Source organism: Meleagris gallopavo, chromosome 6 (genome assembly GCF_905368555.1).
Source record: "Meleagris gallopavo chromosome 6, MGAL_WU_HG_1.1, whole genome shotgun sequence".
Lineage (NCBI taxonomy): Eukaryota > Metazoa > Chordata > Aves > Galliformes > Phasianidae > Meleagris > Meleagris gallopavo.
The window spans coordinates 12,824,950-12,849,256 of NC_139409.1; the positions used below are offsets into that span (position 1 = coordinate 12,824,950).

At 38.2% G+C, this 24,307-nt stretch overlaps 1 protein-coding gene and 1 long non-coding RNA gene across 2 annotated transcripts in view; one reads left to right on the forward strand and one right to left on the reverse strand.

Annotated features, from left to right (window-relative positions):
• CCNY (cyclin Y) overlaps nucleotides 1-24,307 on the reverse strand; it is a 115,281-nt gene that overhangs the window by 54,752 nt on the left and 36,222 nt on the right. The gene's annotated exons all lie outside the window — the stretch shown is intronic.
• On the forward strand, nucleotides 9,012-10,925 carry LOC146544083 (uncharacterized). The gene is made up of 2 exons (XR_014884087.1): nucleotides 9,012-9,195; nucleotides 10,309-10,925. It is a non-coding gene; the product is annotated as an uncharacterized LOC146544083 (long non-coding RNA).

A 24,307-nucleotide genomic window follows, 5' to 3' on the forward strand; every position in this document is an offset into this window, starting at 1 on the left:
ATTAGAAATATTTCTTCTCCTCTCACAAGTATTTCAGAAAAATTACATGATACACTCCTTTTTAACATATGGCAATCATTTTAAATTATACATGGAAACCTTTCACAGATGTAAACACAGTGTCATTACAGATGTGAACAAATGACACCAGCTGTTGCCTTATCAAATTAACTTACTTGTATTTTCAAAATATTCAATCAGTATTGCCACATTCTCCACCAAAAAAAGGCATCAACCCATGAAAGCCATAGGTAAGGCTGCCTGTCAACCTAGTCAACCTCTCCATAAATTTAACACAGATTTTAAAAGCGAGTTATTTGCCACAGGGTCAAACACACAGTACCAGTCAGAGAGTTGTTGGGTTAACCTACAGTAAAGTGAGCTAATTTTACTTGAAGACACAGATCAACAGAAAGAAGCATAACTGTCATCATCCTCATCCTACGTTGAGCTGACATTGTAAGCTTTAACCTTAGACTGAAGCATCATCTGCAGCTTTGCATCAAGGTGTATTTGTTTCACCATTTCCAAAAGCATTCCTATTGCCCCAACAGCATTAAGAAATGGAATGACCTTGAGGGTGTGTAATGTACTACAAATCAGGCCCTAAGATTTTGAGCTGTATCTCAGCTCTTCATATGGAAAAAAACAACTTCATAATAGTGATGCAATTTCTGTAGAGCCCTTACAGCTGATCAGAAGTGGTAGAGCTCACTTTCCTCATTCTCTTACAGAAACAATTTTAATAAATTACCAGAGAGAATGTCATCTCTTCAGGATGTCTTCTTTTTTTCCTCTTCGTTTGCTATTGAGCTGTGATCTGAAGTTAAAGACTTTATCAAACAGCAGACAGGCAATCAGTGAAATATCCACAGAAATAATCTTTTCTGGTTTCTCAAAAAATTTAGTGCAAGTGTATTACAAAGCACTTGTAAGGTTATGTCTGTGATTTCAAGGGCAGCAGCTGCTTTTTTAATATGCAAAAAATGTAATTTGCAATCTTTTTTGAAGAACACCACAGGATGCTTGATAAACTACAGTAGCAGACTTTCAATTTTTCCCCTGCAGATTTATATTCATATGGCAACCAAACTACCCTGCTACCAAGACACGGCATTATCATTCATAGTTCATGTAGTTTACCACTTAGATCTGAAAAGCAACCTTAACTTACAAATCTCTCATCACTGAAACTCTATGTTCATGCATGTATACAAATGCCTATGAACACATCCATCTAGAACAGTAAGCTTTGGTGCAGTCCCTCAGCCCAAGAAGCTCAGCCTCCATTAAGTCTTATGGCAAAACACATATAATACAGCTCACTCAAAATATATCCAACTTGAGATGCAGGCAAGTAATTGTTGCCTGGACTCCAGCCACTTTCTTGTCAAAACTCCAAGTCACAGCTTGTCAAAACTGAAGATCTCCAGCCTCCAGATATTTCACCTGTCCACAAAAAAAAGTTAATCTGACTCACACCCACCTCTCCAGTAACACCTGACAAAGAAAAACAAGCAAGAAGATGGAGAATGATATGTTAAACTTTGAAAAAGCTTTAATTAAATCTTTAATTAAAATATTTTTTATTGGTATTTGTTTTCAGAAGAGTCAGCACAGGATCATTAAGTGTTGATCTTGGAAAAGCAACCTATGACAACTTTGTATGTTGTATAATTGTCAGTTCTGGGTGATTAAAAATACACTATACTGATACTGTATTATTTGCTGTGAATTTGTAATGACTAAAAACACTATCATTCATCTTCACTATGATTTACCTTATTACTCTGAATATACAAATAGCTTTAAAAGTTTCACTTATTTACTTTCAAACAAATGATACAGAAATGTTTTGTACTTATCCCAAACATCTACTTATTCCCCAAATTACATTGGCTTAATGTCTAGGACACTGGTTCTTGAGCAGTAATTAGTTTCAGGTCTGATACCTTGCAACTCTGCAGCTCTTAACAGGAAACAGGCAAATGAAAGAAAGGATAAAGGCATCTTCCTCTCTGTTTTTCTCCCAGTCACAAGGACACAGGAATGCATATAATATTCAAGTCTTGAATATACCTTATCAGCCGTAAGTAATGCAGCCATTCAGGCAGATAAAATTCTATCACATCAAGATCAGCACAGGGATATCTGTGCTATTGATTAGAAGGGAGAAGAGCACTGTGAAACCACAATCCAAAGATATGATGCAGGGAACACAAGCAAAACCAAATTGCGTACAGTACTAAAAAATGGTTCAGGCAGGCACTGGTATTCTCTCTACGCATGAAGGATTCAAAGTAATAAAGTCAATACAATAAAAACCTGGTGCCACTTGCTGCTTCCTTCACACCTCTCTAATTAGATTCCAAGCTTCTAACTAGATTGCCAGAAAGACAGAAGAACATATAGTGGCCATAGGAACACTGCCTTATCCAATCTTAATACCTTATTAGATATCTTAATTAGATACTTAAGTCAGAGCTATTCATCTAGTCACCTTACAGTCAATAAGGCATCTACTTTTGGAACTACATCTTTCCAGTAGCTATTTGTCAAATCTAAAAATAAAAGTATGCAATGAAATGGATGGGTTGAAGTCTAGGCGTGATGATTCCTTCCCATTGATTGTGTAATGGAACTGCTGGTGACAAACTCAGACTAAAACTAAAATTCAGTCACCTGAAGTTAAACCAAACAGATCTCCTCTCAGTTACAAAACTCCTGCCTTGACAGTGTCACACAGGATAGGCTGTAGTTGTGGATACTCTACACTGGTCTGAAAGCTGGATTCATGCCCTCACATCCCACTCTCCCTTTACATCCTCTGAACACGAACAATCTCTCCTTCACTGCACAGTCCAATTCACTCTGCAGGCCATTTCACTCTTGGTACAGCACAAGTCAGGACTGCTGCTGAGTAACAGTGCATAATCAGATAATTTGATAACACTGGGAAAGGCAAAATAGGTTTTCTCAAGTCCATTTGATCTTGAAAACTCCAGAATCAGCTTTTCTTTCTTGATCTTTCAAGCCTTTTCTCAAAGCTGTAAGTACACATTCAGCTTGGCTCAATATCTGAACTCTTTCTTCAGAAAACCCACTGGCCTGTGAAACTGTTATTCTCAGACCAAATCCAGGATATAGAGCGCTAAGTGACATTTTGGCTTGATGATCTTTGTAGGTCCCTTTCAATTGAATTATTGTATTTGAAGTCTCATCATCAAACAATTTTGTCTCTGCTGTTTCTCAGACATGTCAGAGATGGAACATTTAAGACTCCCTATATACTTCCTGACACACTTCTGAACAAAAGATATAGGAACTAATTCAAAATATACATAAAATTAAGTGCTTCGCAAATGTGGCCACAGATTGTTATAGCCTGCTTCTAATAATTCACATCTGCACTTATTTATAAGCAGTAGCTTATTCCAAATTATGGGAATGTTCTACATACCAAGGCTACCAGAAAGATGCATGCAAATACCAGACTCCATATAATATAACAGCTTTGGACTAACGTTACACAGTATTGTCTGGCAAAATAATATTAATTTAACTCACTGAGCTTAATTCTTTTGAGTTATTTTTTGCCTCACGTAGCTCAAGAATTTCAAATGTTCACTATATATATCCACATTAGCACAATTTAGATTGCGTTCATCCCCTCTGGTAGATATATAGAAATAACAACCGTCAATTGCTACGTTGCCTTCTGTCAGTCTACAAGATAGTCTTCAGAGTTGCTATGACAAAAAAAAAAAAAAAAAACAATAAAAAAAACCAACAATACAGTATGTTAAAGCAGGAAAGATAATTCCTAATGCAGCATGCTAATCAGAATGATTTCATCAAGTCTTCTCCAAGACAAATTACTGAGGGAATCTACTGAGAGGGAAGAATACAAACATCATTAATGTGTACTCCTATCAGGAATGCACTTAGTCATGCCATAGATTAAAATGTTTAAGCAATTACTTAGCAGATGTTAAATTTTCTGTTCTGATGGTCTGATTTGCCAATAAAAAAATAAATATGGCGAGTCATTCTACTCGGGACAGTAGTTCATCATTTCAAATTTTATCAGAAATTTTTCCACTGAAGCAGGCCAGACAGTTGACATCACAGAGAGGCTTAACTGGCAAGTGTGATGCATAGAGAAAGTAGCTACCCCATCATGCTCTGACTTGAAAGGAAGGATAAGATGAAATAGTCACTTTTCAACAGCTGAGTTTCTTGCATTTAAAAACATTAAACGAACACGGAAAGATGTCAGTCTGCAAATGATAGAGCACAGCATGGCAGACAAGCACCAGCTATGAAGAATATCACAACTACCAGTCAATAATTAGAAGATAAATGCAAAAAACTGATGCAGACAGAAGCATAATCGTAACTTCATCTTCAGAACAATGACCTCTGAGTCATTACCATTTCAGCAACACATTGCAGGAACAATGCAACTTGTACAGACATATTCAAACCAATCCAAAGGCGGAGGCTCTTCAGCAGCATCACTGCTGTGAGACACCTTCCATGGCATGCTGAAGTCACTGATGTTCCTACAGTTTCAAATGGTCCAAAAACCAAAAAATGGTTCTTGCACCACAAATTCCCTGAGAACTGCAAACCATGCAGTAATAGCTGAGGAAGTTCCCAAGGTGCAGTTTTTGAGAACCTAGGTATTCTGAAGAAACACCATAGGCCTTCTCTGTTCTTATATTCTCCACAGGCTCCTCTGAGAAACAGGCCAGCCAGAACTTAGGTCTAGCCTACCGTACATCAAAGTCCTGTTACACTGTAATCTGATATTAGAAAAATAAACAGCTTAAATTGAACCAAATAGGTCCTTTCTCTCTGAGAGCTATTAAAACATTTGGATTAACTAGATCTAAAGCAGGGAATTAACTAGACCAGTGTGTATTTCTTAAGCAAAAGCTGTAACAGCTGAGTAGTTTACCATTAACCAATTTTTCTCCTCTGCTACAGTGTCATCTTTCCAGTATCAGATTTATTGCAGCACATGGACTTTCATCCTCAGAGAGCACCAACCAGACATGCATTTGGCTTTTTGCTAGCTGATGTTCTGGGAAGGAAAGAGAGATACTGTATGCCTTGTGCATGCACTACAGGAACTAAAATACAGATGGATCAGAACTGAAACAAGTTTTCAGTAAAGGGGTAATTATTCATTTGCTTTGACTGTGCTATCAATTCCTATTAACTTTAAGGTCACTGGATTGCAGTGTTGTAGTTTCTCCAGACAGAAAAATGCTCATTTCCCTTCTAATACTATGTACACATGCACTGCACATTGGCTAAGGATTTAGACTAATGCAGGAGGAAGTGATCTTTAACCTTCTTTAACCTACCAGTGTATATCTAGACCAAAGACGTATCTTAAACACAAAATAAAACAAAACGCAAAAATGGAAAACATAGACTTCTGTTTTATATAACTAGAGTTGTCTTTTGAGTAGAGAGGAATGGGGACTTCAGGTTTTGAGGTTCATAGTTTGGGTTGTTTTCCTTTCCATGCTTCTTTCAAAATTAAACGTACAGGATTTTGTAGGCCCTTGCTAACTGCGAAAAACAGTCGAGATGGATTTCAGTTTTCAACTGGACTGCTTTGCTTACTACAGTCACTGTATTTTGCAATGGCTAGCTGCTTCAGATATGTGGAAGCACAGACAAATAGAGGGCAACATAAGCTAAAGATAAACACAAAAGTCAGAAATGGGAAAAGAAAGAGACAGGCAAGGCAGTAAAAGCAAAGGGGAAAAAAAAAAAAAAAGACAAGCTGCAACAGATAATAAAAGAGCATTTAAAATGCAAAAGTCTACTCAAAAACAGGCAGGGGAGACAACCAAAACAAGGGATGGCATAGCAACAGCTAATGGGCTATCATCTAAGAGCTTTTGTTAACACTTTTGACTGATATTTTTTAAACATGTTATTCAACGCATAATTTGTAACACATTTGAACAGCACAGTGAGGTTTTGAAAAAAGCTTGGCAGTAAGGAGGGCCTGGATCCTGTATCCACCAAAGTGCCTCCATCAGGCTATCTGCCGCACCAAAAGCACATCACTGCTCAGTGGGAGTCTGAGAAACTCCTAACACTTCAGTAAACGCAAATCAAAACTGCCACTGTTTTTTAGAGACCCCAAGATCTTTGTGGAATTATTTTCTGTGAATATTTTTCAAAATACCACAACAAGAGATAAAAGTTTTCAGATGCACAGAAATATTCAAGACGTATTGTAATTTTTAAGTTGCGACCACTGCCAGCTAGGACAAATCACAAATGGCAAAGTGCAAAACAAAACAAAAAATTTCAAAATATGGCATTCAAATGTTCCCTTACTGCCTTACATTTCTTCAAAAATGTGGGAAGATAAAATATTGCCTTGTATTTTGCAGCTGGCCTGACCACGTACAAAAAGCCAAGAGATGTCTTTCTCTGTCTCCCCTTCACCTGCATCTTTGTGCACAAGAATAAGTAAGCAGAGCTTCACCTGCTGCCTGCGTCCAGCATGGATCCAATCCATATTTCATCCTCATCACCCCACCAAAAAAAAATAAATAAAAAATAAAAAGAAAATTCCCACAACTTTTGCTGCAATAATGCTGCAAAATCTGGCAGTTCTTGGCCTCCTTTAATATAAAAATTAATTTCACTTTGCTGTTTGTACTTTGTCCTAGCGACATGAAACACGCACAGGATTTGATTATATAATCTGCAGATAAGTGGGACAGTTCTGGACTCCAGCCTAAAAACCTGCCACTTCTTATATGTTCAAGAGCTCAGCAGAATATTTTCCCAAAGCATACGCATATGTAGGTGAAATCACAACAGAGTTCTTTCTTTCTGTAACACTGAAACCATTACAAAGAAAAAAAATAATCAGATGAGATACTAATGTTAAAAATAATAATTTCTAAAAGTGCACAAAACATCTATTTAATAATGAAACAAACTTGAGTCTGGTTCTGTCGTAAATGGGAACCGCTCCAAAGAAATGTATGGACTTACACCATTTCACACTATCTGTAACTTCAGCGGTTTCAGTCCAAATACCAGCAGATCAGTCACAGTAAAATAGCCACCAGAATTGGCTCTGACGTCACTGCTGCTGGCAGACTTTTCTGAGGATCTGTGGGCTGGCTGAACCTTAGCCTTTTCTCAACAAACACTCAAGCATGTAACACATCAGTAGTTCCAGCGATAACAGTGCTAGACAGGTCTTTGTATTCCCTCTCTGGTCATGAGTATTCAACGTGTCTTACGGCCTTAAGGCAACAGGAAGTCTTCCGGGTATCAGTGAAGTCAGTCTGGTTCCATTTACCAGCTACTAGCTAACATTTGCAAAGATACCAAACAAAAAAAGTTTTAAAATTCATTTTTCTGCAATATGGACTCACCTAAAAAAAGGGCAGTTCCAATCATTCTATTTGAAGATGCACAAAATTGCAGAAAATATAGAAAACAGAGGTGGTTCCATTCTTGACTTATTTCTGCAACACAAATACTAGCAAGATGAATCTAGCTCAAAGGTATAAGACTTTGAAAAATCATCTTTGTTTTTTGTTTTTCAACATTCCAAACTTGACACTGTCTCTAATCTGTCTGACTTCAAAGCAGAAAATCATTCATCCTCAGTACAAGCACAAGCATACTGAAAACAGCTTTCCAAGTTTTGTTTTTGTTGTGTTTGTTTTTTAAAAATTTTGATGGCCTTTTTTCTTCCTCCTCTATCTTATATTTCTTTGACATATGTAGAGGAAACCCTCCAAAACTGGACACCAAACTGTTCCTATATAAATAAGGAGAAAACAACCTGTTTTTGAAGTCCTTTTGAGATATAATCACTTTTCACCAACACTGACAAGAGATGCCCCAAAATATTTTGCCCTACTGAATACAGAAAGAAATTCTGCAAGTTCACAGTCCTATATTTGGTTCAAAATACCAGGAGGATTGAAGAAAGATAAACAATTTTTGAGAGTCTCGTCTCTCAAAGATTTGCTATGTGCTGTGGTGCCTTGGCTTTGGGTACATTACACCATATTCAATGGCACCCGTGTGTCAAGAGCAAGTGGCATTTCCGGTGTTGGCTTTTCTTCAGCATGATATAGAGAAGGTTGGCATTACGGTTGAGGGAAAAGGCTGAGACTCACGGAATTTACATCCAACTTATCCACAAGCACAACTTACCCAACACCCGCAATAATAAATGTGAGTCTGAATAAATAGCTTCCTGGGCTTCCTAACCTTGCTGTATTGACTTATTTAAAAATTTAAACTTCTTAGAAGAATTATTGTTTCTTGCTGTGAGCAGGCCATATAGCCTCAAGGTTCATATAGCAGTCTGTAAGAGATCCTGTCCACACTAAAGCGATGCAAAGTAAAATGAAAACATCTGCACTTGACAAAATGTTTGAAGGACTAATGAGAATGGCTGAAAAATCTGCTTTATCTGTGTAAAGAAAATGAGTCCAGGGACTGAAAGCGTGTAAGGCAAGAGGAAGATTTTGGGACCATCTGAGATGAAGAAGGGATGACTATGAACGCTCCCACAGAAAAAAAACCTGGATCCCCCTTATAATTCGAAGTCATAATCCAGAAGAGAAAACAATTGAGGGTACACAGTTTTGCCTAATCTGTGTGTATTTGTAACTATTATCTAAGTAGCACTGATGTTCTAAAATACTTTAAAAGTATAAACTGACCTGAGCTGCTGGGTGGCAGCCCTGCCAATGACAGGGAGTTGGAATTGGATTATCCCTTCCAACCTGAGACGTTCTATGATATCACAAACCCATACAGTAAATGCTCCAGAAAGACTGCGTAGTTGAAGATCCAGGACACCTTAGTGCTTAAGCCTCAAAATATCCTGCAAGTCAGCACAGATCTGAGAGGCTAGGGCAGTCAGAATATAAAGCTCCATTTTGTGACAGGATAACAGTTAAGTCTAAAACCAGGAAATCTTTCAGACATGCCAAGAAACAAACAATACCACAGCACCCTCAGACACAGAAAGCACAGCAGATGTCCCTGGATTGCTGAGATCAAGGGAAGTCTCGTGCTCAGAAACGTCATCATCAACTTCACAGAAGAAAAAAGATGAGCTCTGCAAGGGACCAAAGTACAGATAAAAATGTCTGCTTTTCTGCGTGAATCCACCACTGGGTGAGTTTCCACTTTCTGTTTTGCTGACGCTATGCAAACAGCTACATAAAGTAACTATATATGCAGCCCATGCTGACCTCCTCAGCATTTTTGAAATGCAAGATAAGAACACAACAGAAATCTGTTCTGTAATTCCCTGAAAATCTAACAGGATCACATTTTTTTTGTTGTGATAGTTCATGTTTACATTTTTGTCCAGGTTTGGGACACTAGTGTCAGAGGAATCATGACTTTACTGACAGAGGGCATCCCTTCCAAACCTCCACTTTCTTCACTTCTGATTCCAAGGTGGCCTTAATAATCTAGCAAAAAGAAGAAAAGTTGTTTTCAAAATCACTGTAAGAAAGTTCAGCTGAAGAGTGGGTTTGTTGTCATAAAGTAAAACAAATACAATGAAGTGGACAATTGTTCCCTTCAAGCCATCACAGAAAGAGAGTACATTTAATATGCAACAGGATGGAAAAAAAAAAAAAAAAAAAAGAAACAGGAGCTTGCAAAATATTTTTATTAACTCCCCCCCCCCCTTTCCTTTCTTTCACGAAGATAATTTACCTTACTGGATTATTACAAGAAAAAAAATAATAATAACACCACCACCAACAGACTTTTTAAAGCTAACTTCAGATTTCCTGGAATAAGAAGGATGTGAATGCAAGTTTTTACCAGCTACATATAACCTGTGTAGCTTATAAATTGCACAGAATTTTCAAAGAGGTGAAAAACGAATACATCAGCAAACAATACATAGAGGCTTATGAAAGCAGCTAATACTGACCATTTGTGTAAATGACAATTAACAGCAATCCAAGCTCCCTAGTGCTCACTGTATTCATGTAATCTAATTCCCTTTTTCTCATTTTATCTCCCACTTTCTCATTTCATCACTGTCACTCCCAAGTCTCAACTATCTTCTGTTCATACGGGAAGGAACTTAGCAATAAAAGCACATGAAACAACAGACCACTGCACAGAGAACTGAATGTACACACACTTATCTCAAGCTTTCATTGTTTCTAAGGAGTCAAAAACTTTGCATCATTTATTGGTAAAAATTGATCGAATTTAAATTAAAAGATAAACCGGTATTATCATTACTATTTGATTTCTACTTAGGCTAAAGGAGGACCCTTAAGCATGGTCTTGTGATGGAATATCTGCTCTGTAGTTTGCCTCTGTGACTCCTGCAAGCATTCGCATTCTCAAGTTCACTGGTGAATTCTGATGTCCACGCAGCCGCTATCCTCCATCTAAAGGACTCTTCAGTTTTCAAGGAGATGATTAATCTTAACTAAAAGATATTCATATATGCGCATTATTTTGGAAAGTGGACAAATTATCACAATATTGGAAAAAATAATTTTTCTCTTATGCTTTGGTATGTTGACCTTCTATCAGGATCCTGCTGTTACTTGAGCCTCAGTAAACAAAACTAAAACTGAAAAAGATTATGTGAGGAAACTCTTCAAAAGTAACTCCTTCTGCAACGGATATTTCCCCTACTCCAAGTACAAATAAGTCTGTCTAAGGAGCATCACCAGTGATCATCCATCGTTACCCTCCTGTTTCAACCAAGCATGTATTTTATCATTCTTCCTCCTTCTCCATGTCCCATTCCACACAAGCATGCACCCTGGTACCTCTTTCCACAATCCTTTCCAACACCAACAGTCTCTGAATGTTGTTTTTGATCACGTCTTCCTAGCTAATAAAACATTTGGAGAATCTCTAAACACTGCCTAGTCCTTATGGGGTAGAAAATCAGCCAGAAGATTCCGTTCTTCATACTGAAACACAGAACACATCCATTTCACAAGTCCTCAAGCCTCAACTTAAAAGAGGTGGGGGGTGGGGAGAAGGGACAGAAAAATTAATCTAGTAAACAGGTACAGGTCAGTAGAAAATAAATTTCTGAGACAGCTTGAAGGTGCCAAACAACAGCAGGTAACTGTATTTGGAACAAATTCAGAGTAGATGCTACACTAGCAGCTGCATCCTGGATATTTCTCCAGGAAATTCCATCCTGCTGCTGCAGGCAATTACTCGTGGCTCTGCAAAAGGGCTCCAGAGCATAACCTCATAAAGGTCTCCTGCAAAAAAGAGATGCAGGAAGAAAAGTCTGTGATCTTGCCAGAAATTCAAGGTAAGGTGCAAATGAGAACAGAATGCAGAATAACAGAACAGAGAAAAGTCTAAGCAAGATTCTAAGCTGTTCTTGTTCCATGCTACATGAAGGAAGTTTAGAAATACAGGTGCTAGCACAGCTTTAATGTCAGGGACTGCTGCTTGGTAACAAAAATCTTTTCACTTCCAATAGTCTGCAAATAAAATTATCCCACCAGCTCCTCTGGACTGCCAAAGGTCTGTTCTGCAAGAAACTTACACTTTGCTCTTCCCAGTCAGAGGTGCAGCAGATCTCTATGCAAGATGAAATGGAAGATGAATGGGAAGAAAAGTAAAGGGCCAAAAGAAGATAATCCAATAACCATTTTTTTTGTTTTTAAAAGACAGAGTAGCCTGGGAGTTTTGCTTGTCCTAGGCTTAGGCCACAGGGTGTTCTCCCATTTATTTGGGACCAATGCTTTAAAAAAAGTTGAAAGCAAATCAAGTAAGTAAGGCAAGTTGCTGGCCAACCATCCAACCAGTTTGTGTCAACACTGGCTTCTTCTACAAAGTGCAGAAGGCATTTTCATTAACAGAACAGAGCGAAGAAACCAAATGCAATTCAAAAGAACAGAAAAGTTTACTCTATGAACAAAGCCAATAAAATTAAATCTTTAGTTCTACAATTCTAAAGGAAAATGTGACAAGCAGCAGTTCAGCAATAGTTATTGCACCTTCCTCCTTAAGGAATTCCAGGAATACATTTATACTCTTCCTTTCTTGCCATTCTTAAAAAATAGCTTCCTTTATCCAATCAGACATTTCTAACACTTTCTGTACATTTCTTTGAAATTCCTAATTCCTTGCAAAATAGAGCATGTCATACATTGTTTTAAATTTTAATTGTGCTTGTACAGTGTTTCAAATATATATGTTTCTTTTTTTAATCAAGCACAATTGTTTCTGCTGACACCTTGAAAGGTAAGTTTCCTATATCCTTACTTGAATAAGGATTAAGATACATTCCCCATATGGGATGTGGCTCTGGGCAGCCTGGTCTAGTGGTCGGCGACCCTCCCAGCAGGGAGGTTGAAACTAGATGACATTGTCCTTTTCAACCCAGGCCATTCTATGATTCCACTAAATTACTTCCCATTTTTTACTAGCTCATTCTAGGTTTTGTTTAAATTTGAGAGATGTTCTTTGGAATGTAACTTCAATGATCGTAACACCCTTTTCAGAACAAGCAAATAGATGTGTATCTAAACATTTATGCCGCTATCAACTAGAAAATACATTTTGCAAAATCAAAATTTCTGTTAACAGTTTGACACTTCATTTTTAGCTTTTTATTGAAGCAGACAGCTATTCAGAATAGGTACAGCAGAGAGCGTAAATCTTCCAAACGCTTTTCCTTGGTTTCCCATAAGGAAATCGCTTCTTGTAAATTACAGCCATGAAAAATGCTGTGGGATAACAGTAAGAAAGGTTAAACTTTCATCATTAGTATAGAGAAGCCACGGCTTTGGAAATGAAATGCTTAAATAGCATCACACAAGACCTCTAACTATGCCTGTTTTCAAAGTACAAACCCTGCTGTTTAGAACCTCATTTCTTTCACTGCACCTTTGAAATTCTTCCTGTACTACAATCAGTACTGCACAATTAAACAGTAATCCCCTGCTAATTTTAATTTGCACCAAATGAACTGATATTCTTCCATAATTCTGAGATACTGCAGCTAGAGAATAGGCTGTTGTTTTTTATCTACAGTAATCAACAGCATGAGTGACTATGCCAGGAGAGTGGAAATAGTTCTATTTTTAAACCATAAAAACATATGTTGTGGCAGTATTGTTACACAGGGAGATGTCAGCATTATTAGTAAAATCAGTTAAGAATATCTGGATTGCTCTCTTCCTGTCTTTAGTACTTTGACCAATTTTCATCTTTTTCCAAGACCAAAACATCCTAAAACATTTAGGTGTTGGAGAAAGATGCTCTCAACTCCTTGGGGTTTTTTAATGGGACTAGCATTAGATCTTGGAGTCAGTTCAAGAAGATTTTTCAATTTAAATGGCAAAATCCTCTTGTTAGGCAAACTCTTTTTCATCTTGCTTGAATTCCCACAGGTCTATTAGCTCTGAGGAACAACAGTACATGAAGTTAAAACAAACAAACAGCTCGGGGAGGGCATGCTGTTTTGATTTTCACATGAATCATACAAAGGCAGCTCAAGAGGAAAATTACGACAAATGTCTGCAACGTATAGGAACAGCAGGAGGAACAGAGCCCACAGGGAGCAAACTGCAGCAAATGAAGGGGAAAGAAAAAAAAAAAAAAAAAGTTATTTTGCACTTCTCATCAAGCATTTTAATATTAACTCATTTTTAACATCATCCCAGTAAGGACAAGCTGCAACGATTTAAAAGTCAAATGACAAAAAGCTGCCCTTTCTCTTGCTGCAGTTAAAAGCTTTGCTCCTGGCCACTCTCCACTGAGTAGAACAGCAGTGCAAAGCTGAAATGACTGCTCAGGACAGGGTGCTGGACTACCAACTGACTGACTCATTCTCCTGGTGCTGCCAAGTAGCCCCATTACATGGCTCACTATATTTAAAGACTGTCATGGCTCTTCTTAGTGCCAGGAAAATCTTTCAGGACCTATTTCTGCTTTTAAGAAAATGCTGCACTGAAATCTAGAATGCAAATACGAAGAAACAAATTCCTTCAACACACAGGCTGAAACGTTAAAGATTATACAGATAAACATTATCTCATTATTCTCCCTGCAATTCTTCTCTCCAGAAGGAGCTAAACTTTAGCAACCTGACAAAAATATTTTGAATTACAGCTCATTATTTTCTTTTGTTATTACTAAAATATTTTAAGGCTGTATATACCAGTAATAAATACTATGAAAAAGTTTAATATCTGAAGTTATTTTCCATAAAGTAGAGAAAACTGATTTTTTTTGGTACTCTGTAATACCATAAATAAATGTTACTAATCAGACCCTGCCAAGCCATACACATTTTTAATAAAAGGGCAACAGAATATGAAGTTCTGTTCTAAAGTAAAGCATACTATTGAAAGACTGTTGTTTTAAGGAAAATTAATAATGCGTAAAAATCTAAAAGTAAATTAAATGGAAACAACCTGGATTTGTTTTCATTTATAAGCAGAAACACCTAAGTAACATCTAAGATTTATCCCACTGTATTCTTGGTTCATACACAGAGTAAACATGTACCAGTATGCTGCACCAATACCAGTATGACTGGCCAGAAAGTTTTTGTCAATTTACAGAGCCCATAGGGGTCATTTCACAACTCCATTTAATATCCCCTATTTTCACATAGTTTCAAAATCACTTTCCTAATGCACATCATAATAATTACATGGACATATTTTCTATTTGAACTAAATAAATACAGCACAGTTCAGGCAGATGGAATACTCTGAAGCTAATAACATTTACAGATATGAATGCTATGCTAGAAATGTAAGTGTCACGCTTCAGGACATAAATTCAAGAGTGTTCCCCTTGACTTATCAGACACTCTAGAGAGAAGAACATTCATCCACTTTGCTCTGAACCCTGAAGTACACAAGAGGATGCTGCAGAAGGGCTCCTGAGCTGACAGCTAACTGACATATCACAGTGCATTCTTTTCTTAAATGCTCCAACAATAGGCTAACAAAAGCTGGAAAGGTCTTCACTTAGAGGCCTGCATTACTGCAGTCGAGACACCTGTTTCACAATAGAGATGCTTTCAAGAAGGAAGAATACATTGCAACATATAACTTCCATTCTACTGGTTTTGTTACCAGGAACAGGGTCAGCACTGGGGGATAACCAAGATTTCTGGACACTCCTCTGCATTCTGGCTTTCCTTCCTTCCTCTCTCCACCTACACCCTATCATAGAAATATAGAATCATCAGGGTTGGAAAAGACCTCCAAGATCATCCAGTCCAACTGTCCTCAAATGACCTTTATTTTCCACTAAACCATCTCCCTGAGTACATCGTCTAAATGTTTCTTGAACCTCCAGATTCAGTGACTCCACCACCTCCCTGGGCAGCCCACCCCATATGGAAATTATTGTTTTCTCTATAGGAAATATTAAGAAAGGAAACCAAGAAACATTCTCACCAGAACAGAGGAAAAGTCCAACTGAACCAAACACTGTCATTCTACAACTACAGAATGGAAGCTCTTGTTGTTGTCAGTTATGGCACAAATCAGGAAAGGGATTCTGGAATAAGAAACTGTTAATACATAGTTCACAGTTAACATGCAGTTTTCAAGAATTCAGGTGTTACTTGCATGCCAGAGATAAACTACCTTCATAAACCACCTCTGTGACATTCTCTTCAAGCAGTCTTTCTATGCGTACTCTGCCTTAATGGTATCAGCCACATGGGGGTATTGATACACAACCTGTAAATGACCAAATCTGGTCATTTTCATTTATCTGGTCTTTGCTGGCTTTCTGAATTCAAGAACCCTTTGAAGATAAATTTCTGAAAGCAGCCTGTCAGCACTGCCTTGTCTATCACATGAGGTTGGACACAACATCAAAGATACATACTTTATTTTCAGACAAATGTGCTCCTCACTGAGGCTGGTGTCACAGATAAATAAAATGTTGAAGCTAATTTGTTTAAATTGCCAAATAAGCACATGCACATACGTATTGCTCTTAAGACCTTAGAGGTTTTTATTAAAAAGTATTACTTAAACAATGAGAAATGAAATCTTTCATAAAAGGCTCTGACTCAAAATGAACTAACAAGCACAACTTGATTCAAGCAAAAATTGTTTATAAGATCCCCTCTCAGTGCTCTCCAAGCTGAGCAGTCCCAGGTCAGCCCTTCCTCATAATTATTTTGGTATGTGCCCAGGCACTCATAAATCTTTACAAACAAATTTGAGCTTTTGGTTTGGCTCCTATCTATTGACACACCAGAACCGAAGAGAAAAGCAAAGCTAACCTTGCTCATCAGCTGCTCCCTATTGATTATTTCCTCCCCAGCAGCACATACATTCATTTTTCATTTGAGGATCCTGCAAGGTAATAGCTAGGTAGAGGACTGCAATTACTCGTTTCGCTATTGCTCCTGAATTGTTATAGCTAAACATAATTGAACTTAGGGATCTACTTCTGTATATTCCCAGTGGAGTGAGTCACATATGTTCCCATTTCTACCTCCTGTTTCTTCCCTCAATCCCTCTTGCTCCACCCTTCGTGGAAGCTCCCGTCTCCCTGCCTGTCCACAGTGCAAGACACACATAAAGGCTCCTTTCTCTGATGGGAACAAAACAAGGTGTAGACTGTAAGAAGAGAAAACAGTTTTACATGATGGCAGAAAGTACTTCCTCCACCTCCAAAGAGAGATTCTTTGCTGACAAAAACTTTACAGAGGCAATCTTAGGTGCACTGCCACATGTCCAACACGTCTCAAGGTCTGACTAGAAGAGTGGCAGAGTAATCAAGAGCTGCAACCCTCAACTATCAGCAGCAGCACTGCTAAGAACATGAACTGGTAGATAGTGCTAAGTATGCAGAAAAATGAGTTCTCATTAAGCTTCTAAAAGTCTATGAGAAACATCTGAATCCAGGAGCACTCTGCACAACTTATGTTGGAGCATGATTTGGATAGCAAGAGCAAGGCCTGGGCCTTACAGTGAACAACGGATGAGAAAAAAATGCTGAAAAGCTATCCATTAAGTGAACATGAGCACCAGCACTGACTAAGGAAGGAAAAAGCCTGGTTATGGAATTCATATAACAGGAGGCGAAGAGCAAGAACAAGATAAATTAAGTCTGAAAGGCAGCTTTAACTCCTGACATTTCCTATATTTCAAGTTTTCAATTTCTAAATGTTTATATTTTTTGAATGCACCACTTATAACAATTCACACAGAGAATGCTCACTGCCCATCTGTTTCATAACATGTTCAAGAAATGTGATACTCTATTTGGTTCATCGAAAAAAAATTAAACAACAGAAACTATACATCATAGTTGACCACTACACTTACTTTCTAAACGTGGTCCTTTTTTTTTGGTTTCCTGCTAAGCAAATTTTCCTATTTCCATTGCACACACAACCCTGAAAAAAGTCTGTATAGTTGATTTCATGCTGGATTATCTATTTATTGTATTCAAAATGAAGGAATATATGCATTTTCTTCTTATTGAGTGCAATAAGATATTCAAGACCAAGTATTTTGTGCTCTGTATTTCTGAGACAGAACATCAACTCTGGGTTTTAAGCAATAGAAGCTATGTGGTTTTCAGCTTTCCAGACACACAATAAATGACACAGTTCTCCAAAATGCCTGAAGTACTCGTCTCTACGTGATAAAACATCCTATGCCATTAAGTAACTACACAGATCCTTATTCTGCATAAACACCAAGTAAATCAAGTCTCAATTCCAACTGAGATACCCAAATGATTGCCTACTGTCACTCCGTCTACAACAAACAACAGAACCCGTGAAGCTGTCAGCACAGTTCAGCGCTGTATATGCAAACCCATTAACATGTGCTCTCTTTCTACAACTGTGTGTTTATCAGATAAATCAAGTAGCTAAGCTGTTGGTCCCATCTCCAGTTCTTCCTTATATAAGGAGCAGCACTGTTAGTTTTGTTCCACTAAAAACCATGCTTGCTTATGCAGAACATTGTAGGCAGCTGCAAGATTGCTTTACTTCATCTACAGGAGCCTTTTGACTATTTTGAGGACCCATCCACTCGGCGCAGAGCAGAGCCAGCTATGCTGTTAGTATTATACCATAGACACTGACAACACAGGAAAATTGTAATAGCAAAATGCAGGTAATATTCTTAGAAAATATGCTTAGAAATAAGTCTCTGACACAATATTTAGTTATTTTTAGTCCTAATAAGTGCTACATCATACATGTAGAGCTGCTCTTGAAGACACCAATCTTCTATTACTTGTTAACTAGCAGGTATTTAATAGAAGAAATTAGACAAAAAATCTAATTAAGTGGAAACGTAACCATCTGCTCACACAGAAACTGTCTGCATCCATGCTGGCAACAAAGCAGGTACATGCACACGTAGAGGCCCTGGATTTGGGCAAAACAAACAGGGAGTGGTGCAATCTAGCTGCAGTATTTTCTTTCTCGCTGTGCTGCTCAGACATGCTGTCTTAGGGAGACTTTCATCGCAATTCAGTGAAGCTCAGTCCCCTTGGCAAAGCACTACTTGACAGGGAGAGTATGCTACCCACCCTAAATACCTAAGTATTACTTATAAAAAAAATAATAATAACAGGGCAATACATTCCCTATGGGATGTGTTTTACTATTTCCTACATGTTCTTCACATATTTTAATTTTTATATAATTTCTGCACACGCAGATCATTCATTAATGTTTTTACTATACAAACCAGGTTACAGGTTGTCAACTACAACAAAATGGTTATCATCTATGAAAGACAGACAAAAAGATGGACAAAGAGATGGACAGGAGGGCAAAAAAAAGGGGCAAGAGAAACAATAGAGTATATTTTGGTAAAAAAAAATAACTGTGAGGCTACACAGACATTTACTACCTAGATTGAAAATATCATCTATAATCTTTTATAAATTGACAAATACAGAAGTGACAACTTACTCATTTTTGTTGTCTGCAAATAGGGCTTACTAGATGATTTAAGACATTATCTTCTGGGCTTGTACATAAATATGAATGTGTAATACTATTTTTAGTTAGCTTCCTAAGGAAATCAGGCATATGTAACTGTGTTATTACTCAGTTCTCTATCCTGACACCTTTACGGCCCACAGCCAACTTCAACCAATTTTAATAAAAAGCTGTGCTATCCATCTGCACATTCTGTGAAAGCTGGCAGGCAGATGTAGGATAGGCAACACATAAAGGACTCCATTAAAAGAAAGAACCGCACACTCCGAGGGGAAGTAGTGCCCAGCATTTCCAATCCAGAGGCAGCACTCGTGGCTTTTTGCCCAATCCAAGAGACTGGGAGACAGACAGGGCACAGCAGGGCAAGGAACAAGGAGTAAGCATCTATTAAGTTAAAAAGAAAAAGAGAGAACTCATTAGACTTGCTGGTCATGGAACACCATACATACATCTGCATGTAGCAGATTATGTTGTGTCTTGGCAGGAAGATTAATTCAGTTGTTTAATGGAACTAACCCATCTCTGATTAAAATGATCCTAAGTGCTCCTCACAACCTTTAACATACGTCCCTTGGCACTAATATCTTTATGAGGGCTAAATTATATTCAGATTGAATTACAAAAAAATTGAGGGAAACTGCATTAGGCCATTTAGTACAACTGTTCATTCTGAACAGCAATTACATGTTTGTTCTCATATCCTGTAGGACATAAAAGATGATCTATCTTAAGAAAATCTCCAGATGCAATGAGAAACAAAGACAGAAGAGAACTTAACTAATGGCATCTGGCTTTCCTCCTTGTCAGCGACATTCCTCATTGCTGGTAACCACCATAAATTACATTCGTTATCCTCAAATGTGAATTCATATCACTAAATTACTTAAAGATCACTGGCAGGAAAACTCAGCCACATGTACAGCCAAATATAGTCTTTTATAGTTGAGAAGAGGTAGTGGGGATCCCTTTTAGAATGCAACTAATTTCAAACTTGCTTATATAGTTCCTGGTAGCTTGCACATAAACTCCACATTATTTCCTTTTTAATAGTGTATCAATATACAATACAAATTTACTGGATGATTATTAAAAAAAAATTAAAAAAACCAAAGAAAAGTCAAATAAAGGCAACAAAGAGAAACTTTGGAAAAGCAAACTGCTTCCTCAGAATTTGGATGGACTTTACTTTTGCTTGAATTTTTGTTATTTGCATTTAGCTAACAGGCCATCAAAATAAAGTGCTGGTTACTACTGTGTATAAAAATGTGCACTAGCTTGTAATAAACATGGAAAAGGAATGAGATTTCATCAGTACAAATGACTACCGTACTTTCACACAACTACAATGTGGAGAAGAAACCTCACAGGTGAGACTTCCACTCAATAACTTTCACATCAGTTCCCCCACATTTCATTAGTTCCAAAGACAAACTCAGTCCTATTTGTTTCTTCAGCAGCTGGTAGGCAGTATTAGGTACAGCTCAAAAAATGTACAGGATATATTTTCTGACAAAAACAATAGTGTGGGGCAAACCTCAACCACAGTGAGGCCACAAAACCGTTCTCCCACCTATTCTCAATCCAGTTCTGGTCAGTCTCAAAATGAAGGACATTCAGAACATGCTATGGTCCACAAATACAGGTAAAAGATAAAGATTTGGGGACAGAATGTGCACACCTACTGCTATGAACCTGTTCCACTTGGTGCTAATTTTCCTTCACTTATCAGATGCTCTTTTCTTCCACAACAAACTCTAACATTAGTGTAACATGTAACATTAACATTCATTCTTTCTTTCTTGAATAGCAGCTTGTAGTTACAGAGCTCAATTTTTTCTCCACCAGATATGTTTTTCAAAGTTTATTTCTCCTTCTTCTTTTGCATTCACTTGTCTTGCCCAAGGGTTTTGATTTTACGTTTACAGTTTTCTCTCTTTTCTTCAGCAGAAAAGACTATTTCTATCTACACCTCAAACTTCAGCATTCAGCGCTCATTAGTTATTTCTTCACCAGATTCCCGTCATTCCTATGCTTTCTTTACCCTCTTCGTTCAGAAACTGCTGTAAGTGCTGAGCAAACAGAAAGCAGTTTCATCAGTGGCTGCCCACTCAGCAGCAGCTGAGTTACCTCTATATATCTTCATTATTCCAGCACCAAAATCTGAGTCTGAAATAAACTGGTAGGCTCACTGAAAGGCTTCAGCGCTGAGAAGAACAGCACCAATGGCCACAGCACACAAGAGGTGAAGTGGCAATACCTGTACTGAAGGGGCCAGGCAGCTTCAGAAAAGGCCCAGTGCTACAGGAGCTGTGAACCACAGTGACTGACTCTGAAAGAGATGGGAGGCTTTGTAACTTTGGAGAGACACATCGATGCCTGGAATGGTACAAACTGCTGAGTGGAACATGGGCAAGCTGCAGCCATCCTAAAAACTTGTGGCTGCTTTCATAAGGAAAGGCCACATTATTTTCATGTTTTCAGTGTAAGAAATGGAGTTGCAAAAATAGAGGATTGCTATGTAGGGAAAGTATGTTAAAGCGTAAAGGACCTTACAGAAGAACCAGTGGCCTAGAAAAACAGAACATCAAAGGGGCTTGCATGAGAACAGTAAGAACACACTATAATACTAAACTACACTTATATATCATTAATTTCTCCCCTCTTCCCTCCCCTCCCCTCCTACCCCCCCCAAAAAAAAAAAAAACAAACACCAACCCCTCACCTTGCTAGGCTCACATTCAACCTATCTTACTAAATAAAGCCTAAATTACGGACGAATCACCACAGCCTCCCTGCACAGTTGAAAGAAGAACCCAGCCCCTAATGCTATCCGAAATGTATCAGAGACACGAAGCCAAATGGCTCCATTTGAAGGATTACTAAACCACAAGCAAACAATGTACACAAACAAAACCTCAAAATAACAACAAAAACAAACAAACAAAACACCAAAAAAAAAAAAACCACCAAAACAAACCTTACCATGCAATAAAAACCACTACATTCTTTTGGTGTATTCATAGAATGGCAAAAATATTGCAAATACATCTTAGAAATCATGTTTATAAGTTAAACAGTGTGGGGCTGAGAACAGGATTTGCTCACCAACCTTCTTAAGCATATTGCTGCCTTACATCTATTGTCTGCAGCTTCTCCAATCCCTCCACTCACTGCCTTTCAGATTCCTCCCAGACAGCTGGCAGCATCTCCAAGTTTCTTCCCAGCAGTCCTTGCCTCCTCCCAGTCTCTGATTTCCCTAGCAAACTCCCGCAGCCTTCCCACACCTACCATATGTCCTTTGCAAGACAGGAGAATGCATGCACCAAATCCAAGTGTGCATCAGATGCTTTGAGCTGAAAGTCAAATAAAAGTGAATGATATATTCAAACTACAAACATCTCAAAGACAGTGACACAGTGTACCAAATCTGACGGTACTCTGTATAACATTTGATGCAATAAAATGTATATACGCTTTATTTATGTTGGCTGCTCTGAAAGGAATGCCTCCTATTTATTTCCACGGAAACTACAACAGATACAAAGAGCACAACAACAGTATTTATTTATTTAGCTGGATTTTATACAACACTATATATGTAATAGAATGATAGTGTATCCTGAGTTGGAAGGGATCCATAAGGTTCATCGAGTCCAAGAATTTCATGGTGTGATGGCTGTGCACAGCTGTCCAAAATGTTGCTTGTATTTCACTACTGAAATGCACCACCTACCACCTCATTTTGCTGACATCCACTGTTTGATCTCCATAAACATTCAGCAAGCATCAATTAACATCAATGGGGGCCGTTTTTTTCTGCAGTTTTCAGTTCCACACCTTTGCCTCATATGCACTTCCATGTCAGATACCATTGCATCAGACTGCCCCTTAGCTGCCACCTGTTACACAGCAACAAAATGTAATGGAATATTGGTGGAAAGGTTCAATCTCTACTGCCATACCACCAACATGCACCTCTGATGTTGTGGTTCAACATAATAAAATAGGAGGCATTACTTTCAGAGCAGCCGCTGTAATTCACATTTTGCAAGAAATGCAGACAAGCCTCAAAAATACTATAAACCGATAAGAAAGATTTTATTAGTGGTTTCTTCTCTTGGTGAGACCTCCACACAGACTGTCCAGGACCACTTCTGTTAGTTTTTCTCCTCCTCCTACATGTCAGAGCCTACAGATGTGAGCCACTATGAGCCACTATACACCATCTATACACTGCCCACTTACACCAAGACCTAAATGTATTAGAAACCAGCACTAAAAGTTTCAGGGGAAAGTGAAAAAAGAGGCAGATCAGAGAGGCAGTAAGGGAGGGAGGAGAAAGTACATAAGAGAGCAGGCAGATGTAGGTTTTCACCTCCCCTGAATCATTCAAGTTACAAGTGACGTAAACAGCAAAGCACTAGATCTTAGTTTTCCCATCCAAAGCTATGTCAGTTTTTCTACTCACTGCTGTTTGTTCTCTTTAAGCCCTCTGAATTTTCTTAGATCTAAGATGAAACAATAGTATTTCTCAGTATTCTATATTCCAGATACAAGTATAAAACACCAGGCTAAATTAACGGTGTTTATGCTCCCCCAAATGAGCAGAACTAAATGGTTCTCTGAGCGATAGCTACTTCTGCAGAATACCTATCCACACTTCTAAGGCATCTATCACTGCAGGATTTGCCTTTGATGAATAAGTTTTGTTCTATTTCAGTCTCCAAAGACTTTTTCTCTACCCTGGGTACACACTGAACAGAAGGCAAAAAAGAAATTAAATTGCCACAGAAATACAAGCGTAGGAAAATCCTGCAAGTCTCACATTATGCTGCTGATTTCTTCTCTGCTTTGTGCACAAATGAGTGGTACAAACAAGGCGGAATCACAGGCAGGCAGCAAACGGCCTGTGAACTCATCAGGGGCACATTTAAAAGGCATGCACTCAACAACTAATTGCTCTGGGAGAGAAAACAGCGCAGAGAGCTACATCTACAATGATTCTGTTGTAACTGCGGGGCAGGTAGAACTCAGGCTGGAATTACAGCAGGCCTAAGTTCATTATAATGCTCTACAAACTCTCTCATTCTGTACCGCAAAGCATATGCAAAATTAAAATTTATGCTTGGGCAGAATATTTGTGCGGTATATTGTAATACCAAAATCTTCAGTAAAGAAAACAAATTGAGAAACACAAGTCATGGGGATAGGTATTTTGTCATCACTTCTGCATGCTAACACATCCACACTCAGCACAAGAGGGAAATGAGCACCATACATGCTGCCCATGAGCTCACAAGTTGTAATGTGTGCGCTAAGGAA